This window comes from Eublepharis macularius, chromosome 4 (genome assembly GCF_028583425.1).
Source record: "Eublepharis macularius isolate TG4126 chromosome 4, MPM_Emac_v1.0, whole genome shotgun sequence".
Classification (NCBI taxonomy): Eukaryota; Metazoa; Chordata; class Lepidosauria; order Squamata; family Eublepharidae; genus Eublepharis; species Eublepharis macularius.
The window spans coordinates 139,847,535-139,867,612 of NC_072793.1; positions in this window are offsets into that span (position 1 = coordinate 139,847,535).

Consider the following 20,078-nt stretch of genomic DNA (forward strand, 5'->3'; position numbering starts at 1 on the left):
GTTTTAACAGACCCCAATTTTTATTTATTTATTTAGATTTCAGATTTTTCTGCAGATCTGGAGCTTCTCAGGTTTGTAGAAAACTCTACATGGCTCCAGTTTTTGGATTTAAGTATCCATGGATAGGCCATGTTTAGAATTAGATATTTTGACTAGCAAAAGAAGAGCAAGTTCTTGTAGGGGGCTTCATTTCCTTCGATCCCACTATTTCCTCTTTCCTGAAAGCCCCCAAAGCATGTCTCCTTTTCCGGCTTCCTTCTCTCCTTCCCACTCAACAGCCAACCTATCTTTATCTGACCACCTGCCCATCTTTCACTCCTTCCCTCCCCCAGCAGTCTCTCACCAGAAAAAACTCCACCCCAGTTGTGCCTCCTCACACTGTTTTTTCTTTTCCTCCTCCATATAACCCCCAACATATTCAACGATCCTTATTTCTTTCTCTCCTTCCCAACTACCAATCAACCTAATTTACATTTTCTCCCACTTTTAGCTACTTACTTACTTACTTAATTTATAGCCCACCTTTCTTCCCATCGGGGACACAAAGCAGCTTACATCCCCCTTGATTTTATCCTCACAACAACCCTGTGAGGTAGATTAGGATGTGTGTGTGTGTGACAGGCCCAATGTCACTCAGTGAGCTTCCACAGCAGAGGGGATTTGAACAGGGGTCTCTCAGATCCTAGTCTGGAACTCTAACCAGTGCACACACTGGCTTTCATGAGGTGCTGCTGTCGAACAGTGGCAAGCAAACAAGCCTGAGGAAAACATGGAAGTCAGATGATAGAAAGTTGTCTGGTGGTTGCTGGTGGGCCCCATGAGTCCTCCCTCAAAAACCAAAACAACCCTGGAAAGAGCCCTGTGCCCCTCCCCCTGCCTTTGACTGAAAAAAAAGGGCTGGCAATACTGTTATGATTGCCTAGCAACAGCCACTGGGCATTAATTTTTCAAAGCTTACCAGTACTGATTCTGTCATCTTGGAGGATTTAACCCCTCCCCAATGTTTTTATTTGTTTGGTTTTTGGATTTCAGACTTTGCAAATCTTCAGTGTTTGTCAGGTTTAATCAAAGATGTGTCTTGTTTGTCCATGTCTCCAGTGTCCTGATTTAAGTATCCACGGATGGGGTTGTATTGAGAATTAGTTATATTAATATAAATAAGTGAGTCAGAAGACTATCGTGATTTTTTGCCACAAATCTATATTTCCTATTTAATTACAAGTTTCCTAGTTATGCTATCTGGATTTGATCCAGGTATAGCCACACACTATATGATTGAGGAGGTGTGTTTTCCTCATTTTCACTTACTAGATATAAGTAAACAAATACAAGTTTATTGATGTGGTTTTATGTTTTCATTGAGTTTAAATGAAATATATTTTAGTTTAAATATTGAGGGATACCTCTGTTGAATTATTTAAAAAAATTAGGTTGGCTTTGTGCATTTGAATTGAAATGATACAAACAATGTTAAAGGGAAATATAGAAATTGCTAGTGCCACCTATTGGTAAAAACTTGTAGACAGCAAAGTGATTAATTTATAATCTGAGTAATTATTCCTCAATTGATAACAAGAGTTGGTAGACCAGAAATTGTTCATTTTAATTGTTTTACATTTCTATCCACGTTGTTTTTATGTCTATTTGTTTTTCTCTCCCTTTAAAAATTCTGGGCTTTAGACCAACTGCCAAATGACTACTTGTATGTGTGCCTTAATGAAAGATATCAGCCTGCATGTCTAGGCGAATGCAAGACTTATGCCCAAGCAAGGGATACGCAAAGGTGTAAGATCAGTTTTCAAAGAAATACGAAAATAGAAATCACAGAAATAAGCTTCTATACAAAAACAATCAAACGTAAAGTATTCTTTTGCTATTGTTGGCCAGGATTCAAAAAGGGAATATTCAGGAAAGAAAAGCTTTGATTTGCTTTTCCACCAAATTATTTCCTGATGCCAAAAATGGCTTCTAAGGAGGGTTGACTCTGTAGCCTCATATCCTTACTAAGCTCTCTCCCCTTCCCAAACTCCACCCTCCCCAAATCTCCAGGAATTTCTCAACCCACAGTTGGCAATTCTGGTCACTGAGCGCCAGTACAAAAGCAGGAAGTGCTGTAACCCACTGAAGAATTTGGGAAGAACTTCGATCTGAAGTCCTGTGTGCTACAAGTAGTGGAAGGAACTATTTTATCAAATATGACAAGGTTGGCTAATCACTAGAGGGCAACTATGTGTGAGGGTGGGGATGGTGCTTTTTCTGTAACATAAGGGTTGCCGTCAGCATCTCATCCCAGACAATGAGCTGAATTGTGTGGGAACTGAGCAACGGATCCGCTGGAAGACACTCTGCCTGCCTTATGTAGTGTATGGTTAGCACATCGTCCTCTGAAAGGACAGTCCAAAACTGAATCTTTTTACCCTCATAATCCCCCAGGTATAATTCCACCAACGTCAAGATGAACTAAAAGCACAGCTGAAGCAGCTGGGCCACAGGCTGTGCACACACCTGACAGAAATTGAGCTCCAGTCAACTGTTCTTCATTACTATCTCCTGATTACCTAGTCCCACTATAAATTTTTTAGCTACAGTCAATCAGAAAACTCATGCTGGCACCATGCCTGACATTCTTAAACAGTTTTATAGACTGTTCTTGGGGGAGAGTCCTATTATTGGCATTAGACAATACTCCTAAGAAATATGCAAAGTTTAACATTATGTTTTAAAAGTTCTAAAGGGTTGCTTGCTGAAGTGACTTGTTTGTAACAAGTCTTTTTGCAAACAAATTCTCATTAGATGAAATTTTCTGCTCCAATCTAATTTCCTAAATTATTGCTGGCTGGAGAAAGCCCATAGCAATACAGGGGGGGGGGGCTGGTTCCACAAGATCTGCATCATGTCCAAGAACACTGCTGCAGTGCCAAGATTCCAGTGTCCCATCATCAGGGTTCCAGGAAGCTCAATTTACAATGGGTGAAGGTCTCATGCAGCTGCATTCCTTGCGTAATGGAGGCCTAAGTGCCAGCTCTCCTTTATCATAAGGTGCTTCCTGATGGCACTGACACTTTCAGGTAGGTATGGCAGAAAGGCACGGGGGAGTTGGAATGAATTGGAGGGCTCATGCAAGAAGTCTGGAAGGAGAGGCTATAGCCCTGTTGCACCTCAGTGAGCCAAAGGAAGCACAATGCAATCCAAATTTCACTGTGGTTGAGAAGATACAGTAGTGCATCAAAAGAGCTGTTTCATTATGGCACTTTTTGACTTGGGTTAACTTTTTGATATAAAATGTGGGGAAGGGGAGCTGGGAGAGGACTCGGCAGCATAATCAACTCAGCTGGAAGTAAATATGAATGGTTCAAAAGTGATGCCACGGTGCTGCTAGCCATGTCCCAACTGTCATCAATATGCGGATGACTCCCAACCCTATATCTCACTGTCCAGGTCACCACAGGATGTAGAAGAAATCTTGGATCACTGCCTGACAGCTGTGGTCAAATAGCTGAAAACAAACAAATTGAACTTGAGCCAAGACAAGATGGAAGTGATGCTTGTTGGGAAGGCAGAGATCTTGAAAGACATTGTACTCGCCACTTTCAGTGGAGTCCATCTGACCCTTGCAGACTCAGTTAAGAGCCTAGGGGTATACTGGATCGAGCACTACTACTAGAAAAGCAAGTTAAGGCAGCCACAAAACATGCTTTCTACAACCTCAGTGTAGTCTGGAAGATGGTTTCCTACCTTGACTTGATCTATGCTATTGTAACAGACTTGATTATTGTAATGCATTATACATAGATCTCCTGTCCAAGTTAACCAAGAGACTCCAGTTGGTGCTGGTGCTGGATGGCTCGACTGTAATCAGGAGCAAGCAGGAGCATGAATATCATTCCCATCCTGCTGTCACTCCATTGGCTACCTATCAGTTACCATGCTCAGTTCAAGGTATTGGCTATCATATACAAGCCTCTTCACGGCCTCAGTCCAGCATACCTACAGGACTGCTTCACCCCCTGTATTCCTCCACAGCAGTTTTGTTCATCTGAACAGGGTCTCCTGCAGGTGCTAGCTTGCACATAGATGCAATCAACAGCTGCCTGTACATGGGCTTTCTCTGTGGTGGCCCTCCTGGCTTTCCTCAAACAATGCAAAACTGAATTATTCAAAAGGGCTTTTTACTCAGATATGAGGGCTGCATTGTAGGGAGGTAGTCTCGAAGAGATGCTTCACTAAAGAGTTAGGAGGAGATGTTCCAATGGTGGAGGTGTAGTAAAGGTGTAACTGCAACGCTGCTGCGGTAGACATAGGAATCATTATGGACATGTTCTTCTTTTTCATGGAGTAGTGGCTTTTGTGATAACTGCCAGAGGAAGGAATACAGAAACGGGAAGGAAATACCAGTTACACCTTTACTACACCTCCACCATTGGAACATCTCCTCCTGGAAATGAATTGGACTCAGTCTCATTAAGACTTTGGTCTTACATAAATTTATATACTCGAGGCACTAGCACTATAACATTGTAAGCATAGGTCACTTTAAGTCTACGTTTATTCATACAGTCTGCTGTTAAGCTTGTCTTCGAAAGGACATGTGACCTTATAGATGTATTATAATAAGATGCCTTAGAGTGTTGTTGCGCAGCCAGAAATTACTGTACATCAAAACTTGAATTAATTTGTAATATTGACTGATTCTTTGTATTTATTTCTTGATACACTGTGCATATGTCAATCGAGTTTATTTCACTTTGTTAGTAAGGTTTTCACGGTGCATTTGTTTGCTTGCTTTCTTGCTGTTTATCTTTGTGATTCTCTCACGTGTGGAGTAGTTAGTCTGAGAACCCTAGAGAAGGGGCTTGCCTGGGTTATGCAGGTCAGCCCCCACTTCCCTTTAATGAAATCAAATATTCCAACCTCCTGACAACATACTTTAGGTGCTCCTAGGAACACTTTCCTAGGAGTAAGCTCCATTAAATAAGCCTGACCAGGATTCTGAGTAGACCTGCTTAGGATTCCTCTCTTAGTTTGTTGCAGAAAACCTGAGTATTTGAAACACTTCTGTTTAGTAGGGAAGAAATGAAGTGTTCCAAAAGACATCTTGAAAAGCAAAGAAGATGAATGCAACTATGGCTGTAGCTGACAGAATGGCAACTATAAAGTACTTGTTATATTTTAAACGTTTCACTTCTATGACTAAACTTCGGGCACTAGAGCTTGATACAAATCCCTTCTGAATGCAATGCTGTGATACTGACAGTCTAAAACAAACATAAAAGTTGTACCTGTACAGAGAAACACTAGATTTGAGTGACAGAGAAATTACAGCGTTTGCAGGTTCTGTTGAGACGAACGCATGAAAAGCACTCGGCAGTATAATGTGAATAATTTCACTTTTACAGAAGGAAATATTTCAGGTAGTGAAGACTATTGAGTCAATCCACCAGTCTCGTGGCTGGATTTCTTGTACGTCTTTATTTTTGTAAATTATCCTTCAGAATCCAGACAATAGTGCAATACAAGCAGAGAGCTACAGTCAAAGGCTTGTAAAAATAGAGAGCTCAAGTAATTATACAAAGGAGAATATTTTTTTTAATAAATCAGGTTTACTATTATGGATTGGTTGGATCCATTCCTAAACTACCAATTATGGATTGATTTAATCCATTTGTAAACTACCTTTCTGCTGATGTGCTTGGGACTTTTTACAATTTGAAATAATTTGTTTATTAAAGATGCAAAAGGCAATGAACAACAACAAAAAAAATTCTCTGGCTGCTGATGGTCTCGTGGGAAGCTGATGGCATGATTTTTGGGACCAGGACTTCTTCAGGATAGACACTCTAGTGAAGGGAAGGTGAGGAAGGGTCTTTCACAATGTAATTCTCTGAGGCCATTGGAGGTCTTCAGGAGCACATGGCACAAGTTCCTTAGATTCTGTTTCTTGCCTTACCTTCAGAGAATACAGGTATTTCAGTGGCCTCTTGAAAGCTGGTGCTGACTACATGAGATCCTGGCTTGGTCTTCTGCTTTTCCCTCAATAAGACAGGTTCCAGACAGCTCAATGGAAGATGGGGTGTTACCAGAACTGCTGGTTTTATGGGGAAGTTAGCTAGCAGTCTGGGACTAAATTTGGCGTGGATCTTAACGTCTGTATACCAGGGTCCACTTCCGCTGTAGCAAGAAAGAAGAGGTAATTGCTTCAAATTAAATGTTTTAATGCAATAATGTTGCATGTGACTACAATAATACACACTCAATCCAGAACACACAAGTACTAAGAAAGGTAGTAAGGAAAGAACAGAGCCAGTTGCATGAGCAAGTTCCCACTTGAGTACGATGGAACTGGGGCTATGATACGAACCTGTCACGGTGAGAAGATAGAGGTCAGCAGCGAAGCGTAGTCTAATGGCCTGCACTAGACTAACAGAGAGATATGCAAGGGTTTGGATAGGAACGGCGCGCCTCGAGGCAGGAGAAGCCTGCTTAAATACCCCAAAAGGGGCTTTGAAGCGTGAGTGAGCCTAGTGGCTCTCAGGTGTGAAAACAAAAGGTTTTATTGCTCCCCCTTCTAAAACTAATGGGCCACTTTAGGATCAAGAGGCTTGACAGTGACACCTCGGGTGAGGGGGAATCAAAGAGGGGGAAGAGGGTGCCGGGTGGATTGATTGGACTTTTCCAGGAAGCAGGAGCTATCTTGCCGGGATCTCCTGGAATGTCGCGGCTGCTTTGTTCTGGGGCCATTAAGTGTTTTTGGATTGGCGGCACTCAATGTCCATTGCCTCCCTAGATATGCAGAACAGGGCATGGCTGGGCGCCATGGACATGCTGGGAGCCGGTTCACGAAATGGCTTCTTGGTTGCAAGCTGTTTCTGCTGCTGTGGGCATGGCTTCTTTCTGGGCACTTCTTGTGGGCTGGATGGCAGGCTGCCTGGTGGCTGGGCAGACTCAGTGGCCGTCTTTCAAGAGCTAGCCATGAGACCGACCAGGGGGCACCCAGCTGGGCTCGGGGAGCTCCTTTCTGGCTGGCACTGGGTTGCTGACAGGGTGATACTGGGCCCAGGTGGAACAGAGGTCCAGGGAAGCAGGTCACAGCAGCATGCATAGTCCATGGTAAAGCAGCAAGCATGGCAGTACAGTTCCACATATGGAGTTCCTGAGTTATGCGCAGTAACAGCGTGGCAAAGTACTTGGCACAGTTCATAACGTTGCAGGAAAGGGGGGCCATAGGCAACAGGGGAGGAACTGACACATTTTCTCTCAGGCTATTGACGGTTACTTCTGGACAGGGGTGGGGTGGCCCTTGAATTTACTGAGAATTTCCAGGTAGGCCACTATCCTGGAGGGCTGCTGGCAGCACTGAAGCACCACAGGGGCTGTTTGGTTTAGACCAGCAGCAGTGCAGGAGAAAGCAGAAAAGCCAACTCCTGTTATCAAACGGTTTCAAACCGGAATGGGGCCTTTAAGGGCTATTCACGTCTGCTTCAGAAGATGATTGCATGAGCTGTCGCTGACTGATTTTCTTCGCTTTTGCTTTCTCCTTATGGCATACAGGACTTTCACAGAGGAATTATTTCAACAATTCTTGCAGGCTTTAAGTGGCATTTCAAGAGCTGATGGCATCAACTATCTGTCATAATTTTCTGTTCTCATTGTGGGCTTCCTCCTTTGGTAGCCAAATTGTCATAAATGTCTTACTGGCCACTCCCATTCCCAAAACCACATCTTCCTGATCCCCTTTGAGAACTCGCCTTGCACACGCATCGGCCTCGTGCCGTTTTGTGGGTGTTTGTCGTGGAGGGAAAAAGATCCAAAACAGAAAACGTGTTCTTCATCAGTGCCTCATCACAAATGATGTTGGCACATTCCTGTCCAACTTTCCTTTTTTTGCGTGCATGTGGGATTGCGCTACATCGTTGTTCTGTCGTTCAGCTTCTGTACAACCTGCACATGTGTGGTACTCTGTTCTCTCTTGTTAATTTCCCGCTCAAACTTTTAAAGGTAACATTGTTTAATAAATTTGCAAACAGTATTTCAATGCATGATTCCATATTTAAAATAAAATCAGAAATGGCATTCTGTTCTCAGTGTTGTTCCTAGACTGATACTTCGATTGCTGAGTGATTCAATGTAGCAAGCACTGCAGTATGATTCCCTTTGTATATGTAGATATCATAATAGCACAATGACGGTTTTAAAAAAAATTAAAAGGGGAGAATAATACGATCATGCATGTGAGCCAGACACATGTGATGTTTAAAGGAGGGGTAATGGCAAGAGGAAGGGTTGGAGATTTGTGGGAGGGCTCTTCTGAAGTGCAAAAAAGCCTCCGCATGCATTGATACGGTAGGATAGTCATGCCGAAAACCTGCAACAAAAACGAACATGGACCAAAACCAGTCTCACGCTTAAAAAACAATCATCATGACCTGCTTGCACATGGGAAACAATGCAGTGTGCAATGAGCGAGATAACCCACCAGAGTATTGTTGGCAGGCTGTCCCATCAAGGATGTGTGGAAGTGGCCACTGTGTATATGTATGTAGTTTTGTGTATGTTCTGTGTATATGAATACATGCATTGTGAAAATCATACACATTTACAGATTACTGCTTTTCCCTTTAGAACACATGGTGTCAGGAGGCTAACCCAGGTTTCTTTCTCAGTTGTTTCTGAGTATTTTAAATGGAAAAGTGGCAATTCACACACAGAAGCTGCCTTTGCTACTAATGTGGCATATGTGTATTTGGAACTAAGACATTTGCACATCTGTTAGGCTTGCCACACACACCTTACCCGATGTGGGGGACCCCGGCCCCCACTAGCCACCCTCCGGCCTCAGTCACCAGGCAGGTGGGGTGGAAAGGCACCTGGGAGAAGAAGCATGTGTACATGCTCCTGTGCGCCCTATCATACAAGCAACAGAGAAGCCATTGGGAGCACTGAAGCTGAGCTCAGTGGGAATCACCCTTCTGGAGGCAACTTACAGTGTGCTCAGTTTTAGTAGGCTCAGTGGCTTTTCCATCACACTGGATAATGACATCATTTTTGGTGCAATGGGTGGCGCAGGAGGGAGGTAAATACCCCACAGCCCTCTGCATCATTGTTTTGCTCCCCAAGGCCTATGGTAACCATAACATTAGTACAAAATACAGTATGACAAGCTTTAATTAATGAAAATGTCTTACACGTTTAGATGGTGGGTCTCATTTGGATAGGGTTGCCAAGTCCCCTTACCCTCTTGGCAGGAAGGCAGGGACCTAGCATTCACTTTCTCTGTGTTCCTCCTGCATATGCGTGATGACATCACTGATGTCACTTCTGGGTGACATCATTGCGTAGGCACAGCAGTGTGCATGTGCTTTGCAGTGGGCCGCAGTGGGTGCTTCACAGTGGCCCGTTGAAAAGCGCAGGAGTGCTCTTGGGGAAGTGTGATGATGTCACTTCCAGGAAGTGATGTCATTGCACCATCCCAGGAGCACACCTGGGAGGCCCTTTCTCTTGCTCCCCCCCCCTCCACTGGACAGGTGAGTGGTGTCAGGGGGTGGAGGGTGGGAGTGAGGGATTCTCAGCTCCCACCAGGGAACTGGTAACCCTACCTTTGGAGCACCTGAAACTTATCAAAAGGTCCCCTCCTCTAATTTTTAAGATCTACTTGTTTCTCCATGTTTCCTTAGTCTGTCTGTCTGTCTGTCTGTCTGTCTGTCTGTCTCCTTGTATCAAACTGCTCTGCCTTGTTGGTTTCTTTTTATGGGTCTCTTTTCTGGTCTTGATATCTTTTGCTTAATATTTTTATCATATTGTTGTTGTTGAGGTTTTATTGATCTTAGAATTAGTTTTATTACTTAAATATTCTAGGTATTTTAGTTTGTTACATGATGTATTATCTTTTTGAATTTGTACTGGAGGCCACATCAACTACAGGCTGCAGAGGAGATAGCAAACAGTTCCCACGGCATGCAGCAAGCTCCTCAGTCTGATCCAACTCAGTTGGGTCAGAATTCAGTTGTGTCTTCCTCCTCTATGAGCATCCCATGGAAAGTAATGTGGTACAGACAAACTACATCTCCATTTCGGTATGCATCTGAATGTGGTTGTCTACCTGCCCAGGAGTACTTTCAATAGACTAAGCATATAGGTGTGCATTCCAAGGTGCATTCCTATTCACCTTCTGTCCCAATTAATCAAAGTCCTGGGAGTTGTGTGATCACAGCTCCACAGAGCCTGAGAATTTCTCAGTGGATAGTTCTAACATCCAATCGTTGGCATTACAGAGGTACTATTTGTTTACTCTGAAGCCTGAGTAGCCTTTGGAGGGCAATTATTTGAATGGGTTTGCCATTTATATTGAAAGGGGTGTAAGTGTTCCTGGAATGGCCAATGACTCAGCAATGAATCCAAATAATCTAAAATGCCAAGACAAAAAAAAAACAAACAAACACAAACCCAATATCTTGAAGCTTCTCTAGCCTGTTTAGTTCAAAAAGGAATAGCTTTAGGGGCCATAAATAAAAGGTTATTCCCCCTAATAAATGCTTTAAAGATAACTGGGAGAAATACCCAATTGGTCATTCAGACATAAACAAACATGGTTTGTCCTACAATCCTCAGCTTGTCCAGTTTACTTGATTCATCACCTCTAGCAATCGACCACTTATCCCTGACCATAGAATATTTCATATACCAGGTACTACTGTATGTTACTGTCTTGTTACCTTCTTCGGGAAGCAGGGGCAGAGTTTATAGCTCTCTGACCTTTTGAGAGTCGTGTGTGTGTGTGTTTATTTCCTTAGGTGAAATTCCTTCCTAGGTAAGCAGCACAGCAAATAACTCCATTCTATGATATTTATAAAGCCTGTATATGGCTTTAGGAGGAAAGATAATACATGACATGAGCTATTCATCAGCTTGCAAAGGAAGCTTTTACTTATAAAGGCAGCATTTCCCTTAATATAATTTAGAAGCAACACGGTAGGCTCTTCTTGCTACAACTAAGGTTAAGACTATATCTACACTGTAGATTGAGATTAGTTTTTAGCCATTCTTTCTTCATAGGGAACATTGAGAACTGAGGTTCTTTACAGAGTAGAATTCTTGGCACCCTAACCATGGAAAGAGAAGTGCATTCCCTCCCCACTTATTTTACCATTGGTAAACTGCAGAGTTTCCACAGCCCTTTGGAACTGCGGTGGCACAAGCAGGGAAACAGCGTGCCCCCTCCACACTTGTGCCACTGCAGCACACAGCTCCAATGAGTTGCAGAGACTCTCTGTAGCATGCCTGAAAACTGATACAGGCACACAGGAGGAGGCATACCCCCTTTCCTTATGCTGCTGCTATCCAGCTCCAAGGTAGGCCACAATGGAGCTGAGCAGCAGTGACATGAGTGCGGGGGAGGGGTGGGCACACTTCCTCCTGTGTCACTAACTGGGGTGGCAAAAACAGTTGAGAAAGCTCTGCCTTGACTTATGGTGAGGTACAGTCAATTACCTGAATGCCTGCTTAAGATGTTTTCCCAAGTGATGCCAAGTGATGCCAAGAACACCTTTCAGCATCCTAAGTGTCGATAATAGAGATGAAAATCGGAAGCTGCATTCAGGTCAACATAGATAGGTCAGAATACTTTGTGGGGCTTATAGCATTTTATTTTCATACAATCCTGTGTAGCAGGTTTGTCTGAGTGACAAGCCCAAAGTCATGCAGGGGTCTTCACTCTGAATTGTGATTTGATTCTGGGCATCCCTGATTCAACACTGACACCATATCCATTACTCTAAATAACAGTTTGTACTGCTAACAAGCCTCCATTTTTTGTCTTCCCCCCCACTCCCATCTTGATATGGGTACCAGTTCCTTTCTGGGTTTTTCTGGCCATTTCATAACAAAAACCCAGAGTGACTAGGACTGTACACAATTCAGTCATGCAAACTGAAGCGAAACTGGTGGTCTCCTGGAGAAGCAATGGCTAGCAGATTATTAATGAAGACCTCTCAGTAATTAACCACTGTGCTTTAGTGACAAAAAGAATCTGTCATATTAGTATATGTCAAAGAGAGATGCTCTTGCCTCAGATGAATCTAGACAAGGCTATTTGGAATTGCCTGGCAAAACTATTAATCAGAACAAGACTGCCCCCAAACATTACTTGCCCCCCACCTAGATATAGTTCTCACTTCCCCCCAACATTTTCCCAGGACCTCATGCTATTCCTCTTTGACCAATCAGGTGGCACACATTATCATCCCTTTGCCCTGTCCCCCTTTTCTAAGTCTGGCTGCCTGCCATATGTCTGAGGCCAGAATCTGTTTCCATAGTGCAGGTCTACTGACTAAGCCTGTGCTTTGGAACAGAAGTTTCCAATGACACATTTCATGTGTCTCTGATTCTCTACATGCATTTGGAGCTACAACAAGATCATCCCTTCTTCTCTTCCCTGTTGAGATATTTTTGAAATGTTTTCTGCTTTGCTTATTGCTGCCATCTCTTAGAAAGCAGCAGTATCTGGGCAGAACATCCCATCTCAATGCCTGGTTGATGGAGAGTTTTGTGGATACCATGGGTGGTAAAAAGACAAATAAGTGGGTTATTGATCAAATCAAGCCTGAATTCTCCCTAGAAGCTAAAATGACAAAAAATAAGGCTATCATACTTTGGTCACATCATACTTTGGTCATATCTGGAAAAGTCAATAATGCTAGGAAAAGTTGAAGACAGTAGGAAAGAGGAAGGCCTAAAACAAGATGGCTTGACTCAGAGCAGAACCACAAGTGACAAAAGGCACAGATTGGACACTTGTCTGCTTCCCTCAAGTTTTGATGGGAAATGTAGGCATCCTGGTCTCGCAGCTTCGCTCTCTGACTGCTGTCCAATGGACTTTTCAACTGTCACTTGTCCAACATTCCGCCAAGCTGCCTACATTTCCCATCAAAACTTGAGGGAAGCTGACAAGTGTCCAATCTCTGCCTTTTGTCACTTGTGGTTCTGCTCTCAGTAAAAGAAGCCACAACGTCCAGTTTGCAACATCTAAGTCTGTTAACAATAGGATGTTTGAGAGGTCTTTCATAGGGTCACCATAGGTCAGAAGCAACTTTACGGCACATAACACACAGAGAAAGAGAGCCTTAGTTTATAACATGTTCTCTCTGGCTAAGACTATGATAGCTCACTATTCTGTAAAGTTCAGGGTACATGGCTGTCACTAAATAAACAACCATTTTCCCTTGGAGAGCCAGCGTTAAACATTTTTGCACAAGATGTAAAAATGCCCCCTGCTCTGGCATACAGCTTTTTATTTTTAAAAAAGATACATAGGATTGGAGTGTGGCAGCAGGAAAATTACACTCCCTGTGGAAGCTGCTGCCTGAGGCGACTGCTTTGCTTCATGTTGCTTCACGATAAGCCTCGTGTTTACACAATTACAGAACACATTTCTGGAACTTTTGATTGGAGTTAGTTTCATGATGTGTTCAAATGTCTAAAAAGAAAAGAAACAGAAGCATCTACATCTGGAAAAGGCAACACAAAGGAATTTGGGCACAAATATTGGAAGAAACATCCTGCAGAAGTTGATTCCAAACTGAGTGAAGCATACAGACCTCGCTGATCCTCCGTACCTGAGGAGAAATTGTAGGTCATAGTCATGATCACCAAACATGTGGGTGGAGATAATGATCTATGTTCTTATTTAGAGATAGGTACTGTGCCTTTCTCCCCAACAGAGACCTAAAAAAGCTTATAGTACTGTTGTTCTCTCCTCCAACGAAGCTTAGTTAGACTGAGAGAGAGACTGGCCTATGGTCAACCAGCAAACTGCAGAGTAAGGAGTCGAACTGAGATTTCCCAGAGCCTAGTCCAGCTCTCTAACCACTACATAACACTACATCACTAGGAATAATCATGGCAGTCTCTGTCGGTTTCTTTACCACATCGAAAGGAAATATTTGGCTGCCAGCCATTAAAAAAAGTCAGCAGTAAAAAACTGTGTGAGAGAGGGGGTAGAATTATGGTGTGGTCCACAAATGGCAACATATCATGGGTAGCTACTTATGGCAATGTATCATGGGATATAGCGATATCCATTCCTGGAAAAAGATTGAACTCGGGGGACTAGCAGACAGTCACGTGACGAACTCCAGGTGGCTTGCTTGGCAGTGCTCTTGCTGCTGCAAAAGGAATGCCAGTCTTTGCTTGTCTTGGCTTCACAGAACATAAATATTATCTAACACACTGAGAAATTTCTTTCAAAGGTAGTTTCAGGCATTGCAAAAACTGTCCTGGGTCAGTCATCCCCTTTTCAAATATCAAGCTGCTCTGAGCAGATACCATGACCACAGTTCTTCCATTCTGAGGGGGGGGGGGCAGGAGGGTGGCTGAGAGAGTCTTGTGCTGTAATTAAATATAGAATCTATCTAGATTTAGAACTCATATGATTCCTGGCTCAGGATCTAAAGATGGTAACATTAGTGTTTGAACCTTTCTTTAAAAGATTTTCTATATATATTAAAAAGAAAACTAGGAATAAGCAGGGAAATTCGAATTTGTAAGCTTAGATTTCTATTAATTTATGGGTATATTTATGATAATTGTATACATTACATTTAAAAATTGTCTTATGTTGTCAAGTAATAACAACAAATAATAAAAAATATGGATTTACATTATCATAAAAAATTGTTCCAGTAAACAAGAATCCCATTTCTGAATTTTAAAAACATATAAAACTAAAGCAAGGTGGTCTTGCTACTAGTATTTAATAGGGGTGTCTGGAATGAAAATCCTGAGCCATAAAAATCATGGAAAAAAACTGTTTTCGAACCTGACTTCTGTCTCTCTGGAATGGAGATGCTGGCCTGGGCAACTTGGTAGTCACAGAAACCCCTCATACAAACATTCTATGATATTTTCCAATTATGTGTGCTTTTGACTGTGCCATCTTATCACAGCATCACACAGGCACTTCTTGGTTTTCACAGGGTTTTGTCCATTCCCACCCTCCCTCCCAGGCAAATGACCGCATTTATTACTTCCAGTGTGATAATAGAGCACAGTCCCCTCCCAGAAATGCTTTTACACATAGAAAGGACCCTTTCTGTGCGCCTTCATGCACAGAAAGGAAATAGATGCTAGCAGCATTTCTGTGCACCATGAGGTGTTGGCAGGAAGTGTGAGGAGTGGGGGGCTCTATCCTCTCCTCCCTGCAAAATAGTAAACAGCCATGTTGTGCAAATGAGGGTAAACTTAAAGGGACCTCAACAACCAAAAAGTAAACATACAGCAGGATTTCTTTTCCAAATATCACTGGCTAGCACGAGCCACAAGTACTCCTCTCCTGGTTGGGCACCAGCCTATTTTTAATGTTTTGCTTGCAGTTTCCCCCCCATAGGAGTCAGTGAAATGATGTACCTGAATCGTCAACACTCACCTACTTCAGGGTTCATTAACACTGATCCCTTTCTTTCTGTGTGCCGGAAACTCGATGAATCAATGGTTCAGAGGGATGGTTCTATGCAATTTTGGTACCATTGGGTCAAAACAGCTTCCCCAGAGCCTCCAACTGGTCCTTCCTTCTGTCCCCCCTTGAAAAGAATGGCCACAAAAACCATGAGAACAAAATAAAACTAATGAATGTCAAGTTCGACCTGGCAGCGTCCCACCAGAAAATTACCCACTCACGCAAACATTTCATTCAGCTGACACAGATATGAAAACAGAATGGTAATTTTCAAAATGCACACCTCTAGTATTTAACACCAGTGCAACTAAGAAATGATCTAACGGCTTCTCCCAAAACAGTGGTATAGTAGGATTTTGTGTCCATGGGCAAGAAACTTTCTTGGGCCCTCTTGTATCCTTGTTTTGAATTATTTCAATTTTCCCCCATATTTAACAGATTACCAGTTCTTTTTCTGTTAGTCCAGTCTCCTGCACCCAGGACATTTCAGTAAAAATACATTATTTCAAAACTGGCATATTTGACTGTACATAAATGTGAATTGTGCTCCTAAATTCTCTGAGTCACTTAGGACTGCCAACCTCTCACAGAAGTCTGACAGATCTTCAGACCACAGACATCAATTCCACCGGGGAAAATGGCAGCTCGGGAGAGTTTGTTATGTAACATCACATCTCTGCTGAACACGCTCCTTTCCCTAAACTCCACCCTAGCAATTTCCCAATCTCAGCACTTATATATTAAGACAGCCATATCCTCCCCAATCTCAGGCAACCCTTGGTAGCCTGACCTGAGACCAGGGCCTGTTGTGTTGGTGATTGGTGAGAGGGTTGAGGGGGAGCAGTAGCATGGGAGAATTTTTTTTAAAAGCTGCCTCATATACTTACCTGAAGTTCTTACTGGAAATTTCAAAGGATAGCTCTAGGAGTTGCTGGAAAATGTATGATAATACCATAGAGTTTCTGATTATTCCTAGAGCTACCTCAAAAGTGATAATAGGTAACATCAGGATTTTTACCATAGAGTTTCCAGTGATTCCTAGAGCTACCCTTCATCACTTCTAGTAAGAACTTGCAGTAAGTATATGAGGTTTCTTTTTTAAAAAAATGCTGCTCCAAGCTATATTGGGCAATGGGAAACCTTATAGTCAACTCAATAGTCCTATGTTGCCTGAATCAGTTCACCAGACCTAGTTGCTGTTGGTCCAAGCCTCAGTTACAATTCCCTTTCCTCTGCATTGTAAGAGTCCTTTGTTGCTATTTTGACGATAAAGGCATTTGAGAGGAGTCTAAAATGTCTCAGGTTCTTCAAACATGTTGAGTTGGAGCCAATTAGCTTTTTCACTTAATTTCACCTAACTCACTTCCGTACTTCAGTTTCTGTCTCACCTGGCTTTTGGCCATGCAAGCTCTATGATCCCCAGCACAGCCTTTTCGGTGGCCAAAGTGGCCTCCTTCTTCCTTTTTCCTCTGGTGGGAAAAATTGTATTGATCCAACCCATTTGGATTATCTTTAGTTATCTCTCAGCATTCTGGGTTTTTTTTCTCAGTCTGTGTTGGTGAAATGATTCAGAAGATGAGAGCCAGTTTGGTGTAGTGTTTAAGAGCACAGGACTCTAATCTGGAGAACTGGGTTTGATTCTTCACTCCTCCACTCGAAGCCAACTGGGTGACCTTGGGCCAGTCACAGCTTCTAGCTCTATCAGCCCCACCCACCTCACCAGGTGTTTTGTTGCGGGGATAACATACTTAGTAAACTGCTCTGAGTGAGTGTTAAGTCATCCTGAAGGGCAGTATATAAATTGAATGTTGTTGTTGTTACTGCTGCTGTTGCTGCTGCTGCTGCTGGTGCTGCTGTTGTTATAAGACGGACAAAGAAGCTCTCTAAGTCATCTGGAACATTATTATAAAGATTGCTGTCAAACCACAGATCTCATGGCATTTTCTAGAACTGAAATAGCCACTGCAGGGGGTTATTTGCATAACTTTGGAAAGGCATGTAGAATATTCAATGAGTGTGTGTTGCTCCAAAGTTATGTGAATAAGTTCCTGCTGGGGCCGTTTAGTACAGGAAAACAAGCATGGAGGAGAAGGCAGGAGCCTCTCCTCCCCTCACTATGCAGTTCTAAGCAGAACTGGGCCCCTGGGGACTTCAAAAATGCCTTTCCCCACAGCTGTTGTGTGACTGCAGGGAAAGTGAATCATGTCCAGGGACCAACCCCTCCAAAAACAGAACATGTAGTTTAGCCCACAGAGAACGCTCACAACATGGGCAGGGAAATCACAGTGCTATGTGCCTGTATGGATAATCCAGAATTACTCCCAACAGAGCAATGACTGGTAGAAATGCTGTGCACAGAAACCTATCAGCACACTCCTCCTTTGGGGGCAAGATCAATAACATACTCTGATGGCAGGTGAACAGGCATGCCTTCCATTTCTGATTTCTCAAATGGAATACAGAAGCCAAGGGTGAGTGTTACTCTATCTCTAAGCTCATTCCCACACCCAGGGTTGGATTCAGTGAGCATTTTTGCTGCTGAAAAAGACAGGAGAGGTCCCCTTTGACCACTCAAAAAAGCCATGTTGTTAATCAGGGACAAAAGCCATGTGGGCGCTAGAGGCTATCATCAGGTGGGGGAATTTGAGTGAGATTCCATTCAATATCTGCATCCAATCAGTGCTCCAAAGGTGTCCTTCCCTCCAAATCAGTAGGTATGAACCCTCGTGCCTCTTCTTAAAAAACAACATGTTCCATTTTCTTTTACTTTTGATCTACAATGCAAAAGAACAGTTTCCTGAGCACCAATAACTTAAGTACTCCCCTAAATCCACGTGTCATCATCGGAATGTCTAATTGTTCTATTTAGATTAGTTGCAATCACTATATTAAAGGGAACAGGTCAAGATGGGTAGCCCTATTAGTCTGTCTATAGCAGTAGAAAAGAGCAAGAATCCAGTAGCACCTAAAAGGCGAACAAGATTTATGGTTGGGTATAAGCTTTTGTGAGCCACAGCTCACTTCTTCAGATGCAGGTATCTGAAGAAGTGAGCTGTGGCTCATGAAAGCTCATACCCTACCACAAATCTTGCTCATCTCGTAGGTTCTATATTAAAGAGAACAGTAGGGCATTTCATTTAGATTTCTAGCCGCTGCCATCCTTTATTTTGAGTGGGTCCTAGCAGAGTGGGACTATTGTTGCCAACTCTGGCTTGAAAAAATTCTGAAGATTTGGAGGTGCTTCCAGGGGATGATAGAGATTTGAGAGGAGGGAGTTCACGGGAGATGTGATGATGACACAGAGCCCTCCAAAGCTACAATCTCCTCCAGAGGCACTGATCTCTGCAGTCTGGAAAGCAGTTTTGTTTCTGTAAGGACACCAGGCCCCAACTTGAAGCTTGTTGGTAACCTAATCTGAACAATGCCTAATGACACTTGATCATCCAGTAGGATGATCTCCCTCCAAAACAGAACTTCATTAAGGCTGAGCAATGGCGTTCAAGGGGTAAAATAATGACCAATACAAATACTAACCCATAGTGAAAAAGTGGGCAATGAATGGATAGAGTTGCCAGGTCCAGGTTGGGAAATTCTTGGTGATTTGGGGGATGGACTCTGGAAAGAGTGGGATTGGGGGAAAGGAAGGGCCAGTGGGGTATACTCACATAGAATGCATCCCCCAAAGCAGCCATTTTCTCCAGGGGAACTGATCTCTGTCACCCGGAGGTCAGTTGTAATTCTGGGAGATCTCCAGCCACCACCTGGAGACTGGCAACCCTGTGAATGGACTAGTAATTTTTTTTCCCTCTCAACTAACCACATTTCCAGTTCATGGTTTTAAATTAAAGGGATGAAATCTCTAAGGAGAAACAGTAAACTCACCAGTAAGTTTTTGTGGAAAATTAGATTCTTGTGCTTCACGAGTCTTCTAGGTCCTTATTAGAGGTTTATCTTTTGTTTTTATTTTATAGAGAATATAAGAGCTGCAGTCAATGGACAAGGGCCCCTGCTGTGCAATCAAAATGAAATATTTAAAACAATAATGAAATACAGAGTGTGTTTCCTGGCATGCAGGGAAGGGTGTACATCGTGCAAGTCCTGAGACAGACTAGGCTCTTAAAGCACATGTGGATTTAATCAGGTCTGTCAGCAAACTTCTCCTCTTTATTAATGTGCACGGAACTGTATTTTCTAAAACCCAAGTGGTAGAAGAGGATATGTTTCCAAACTGATAATGCTTCACATCACACAATAAATTAGTTTTGGCTTCAGAGGCAGATCAGCTAGCTGGGTGCATGTGCCAAGCTATTTTCAGATACTGCAAAACTACATATTGGAGTTCCCATGGCCTCATCCTCTAAATTAAGCAGGCCTACATTTTATAGGATTTGACATGTTACCTATATGGATAGACTTAAAAGGCTAAACCTTCCAGAGGTGGGTTAGCTTTAGTGTGTATTTACCATAGCGAAACAAATTACACTTTACCAAACACATCACAATGCATATCAGTTATGACATGACATGTACATATGATGCTCAAATCCAGTTCAAACCTCCTTTCATTATCCTTTTTACCAGCATAGTGTCAGAACCTGTTTAACCTGAGTAACGCCATGTTTAATCCTGTAGT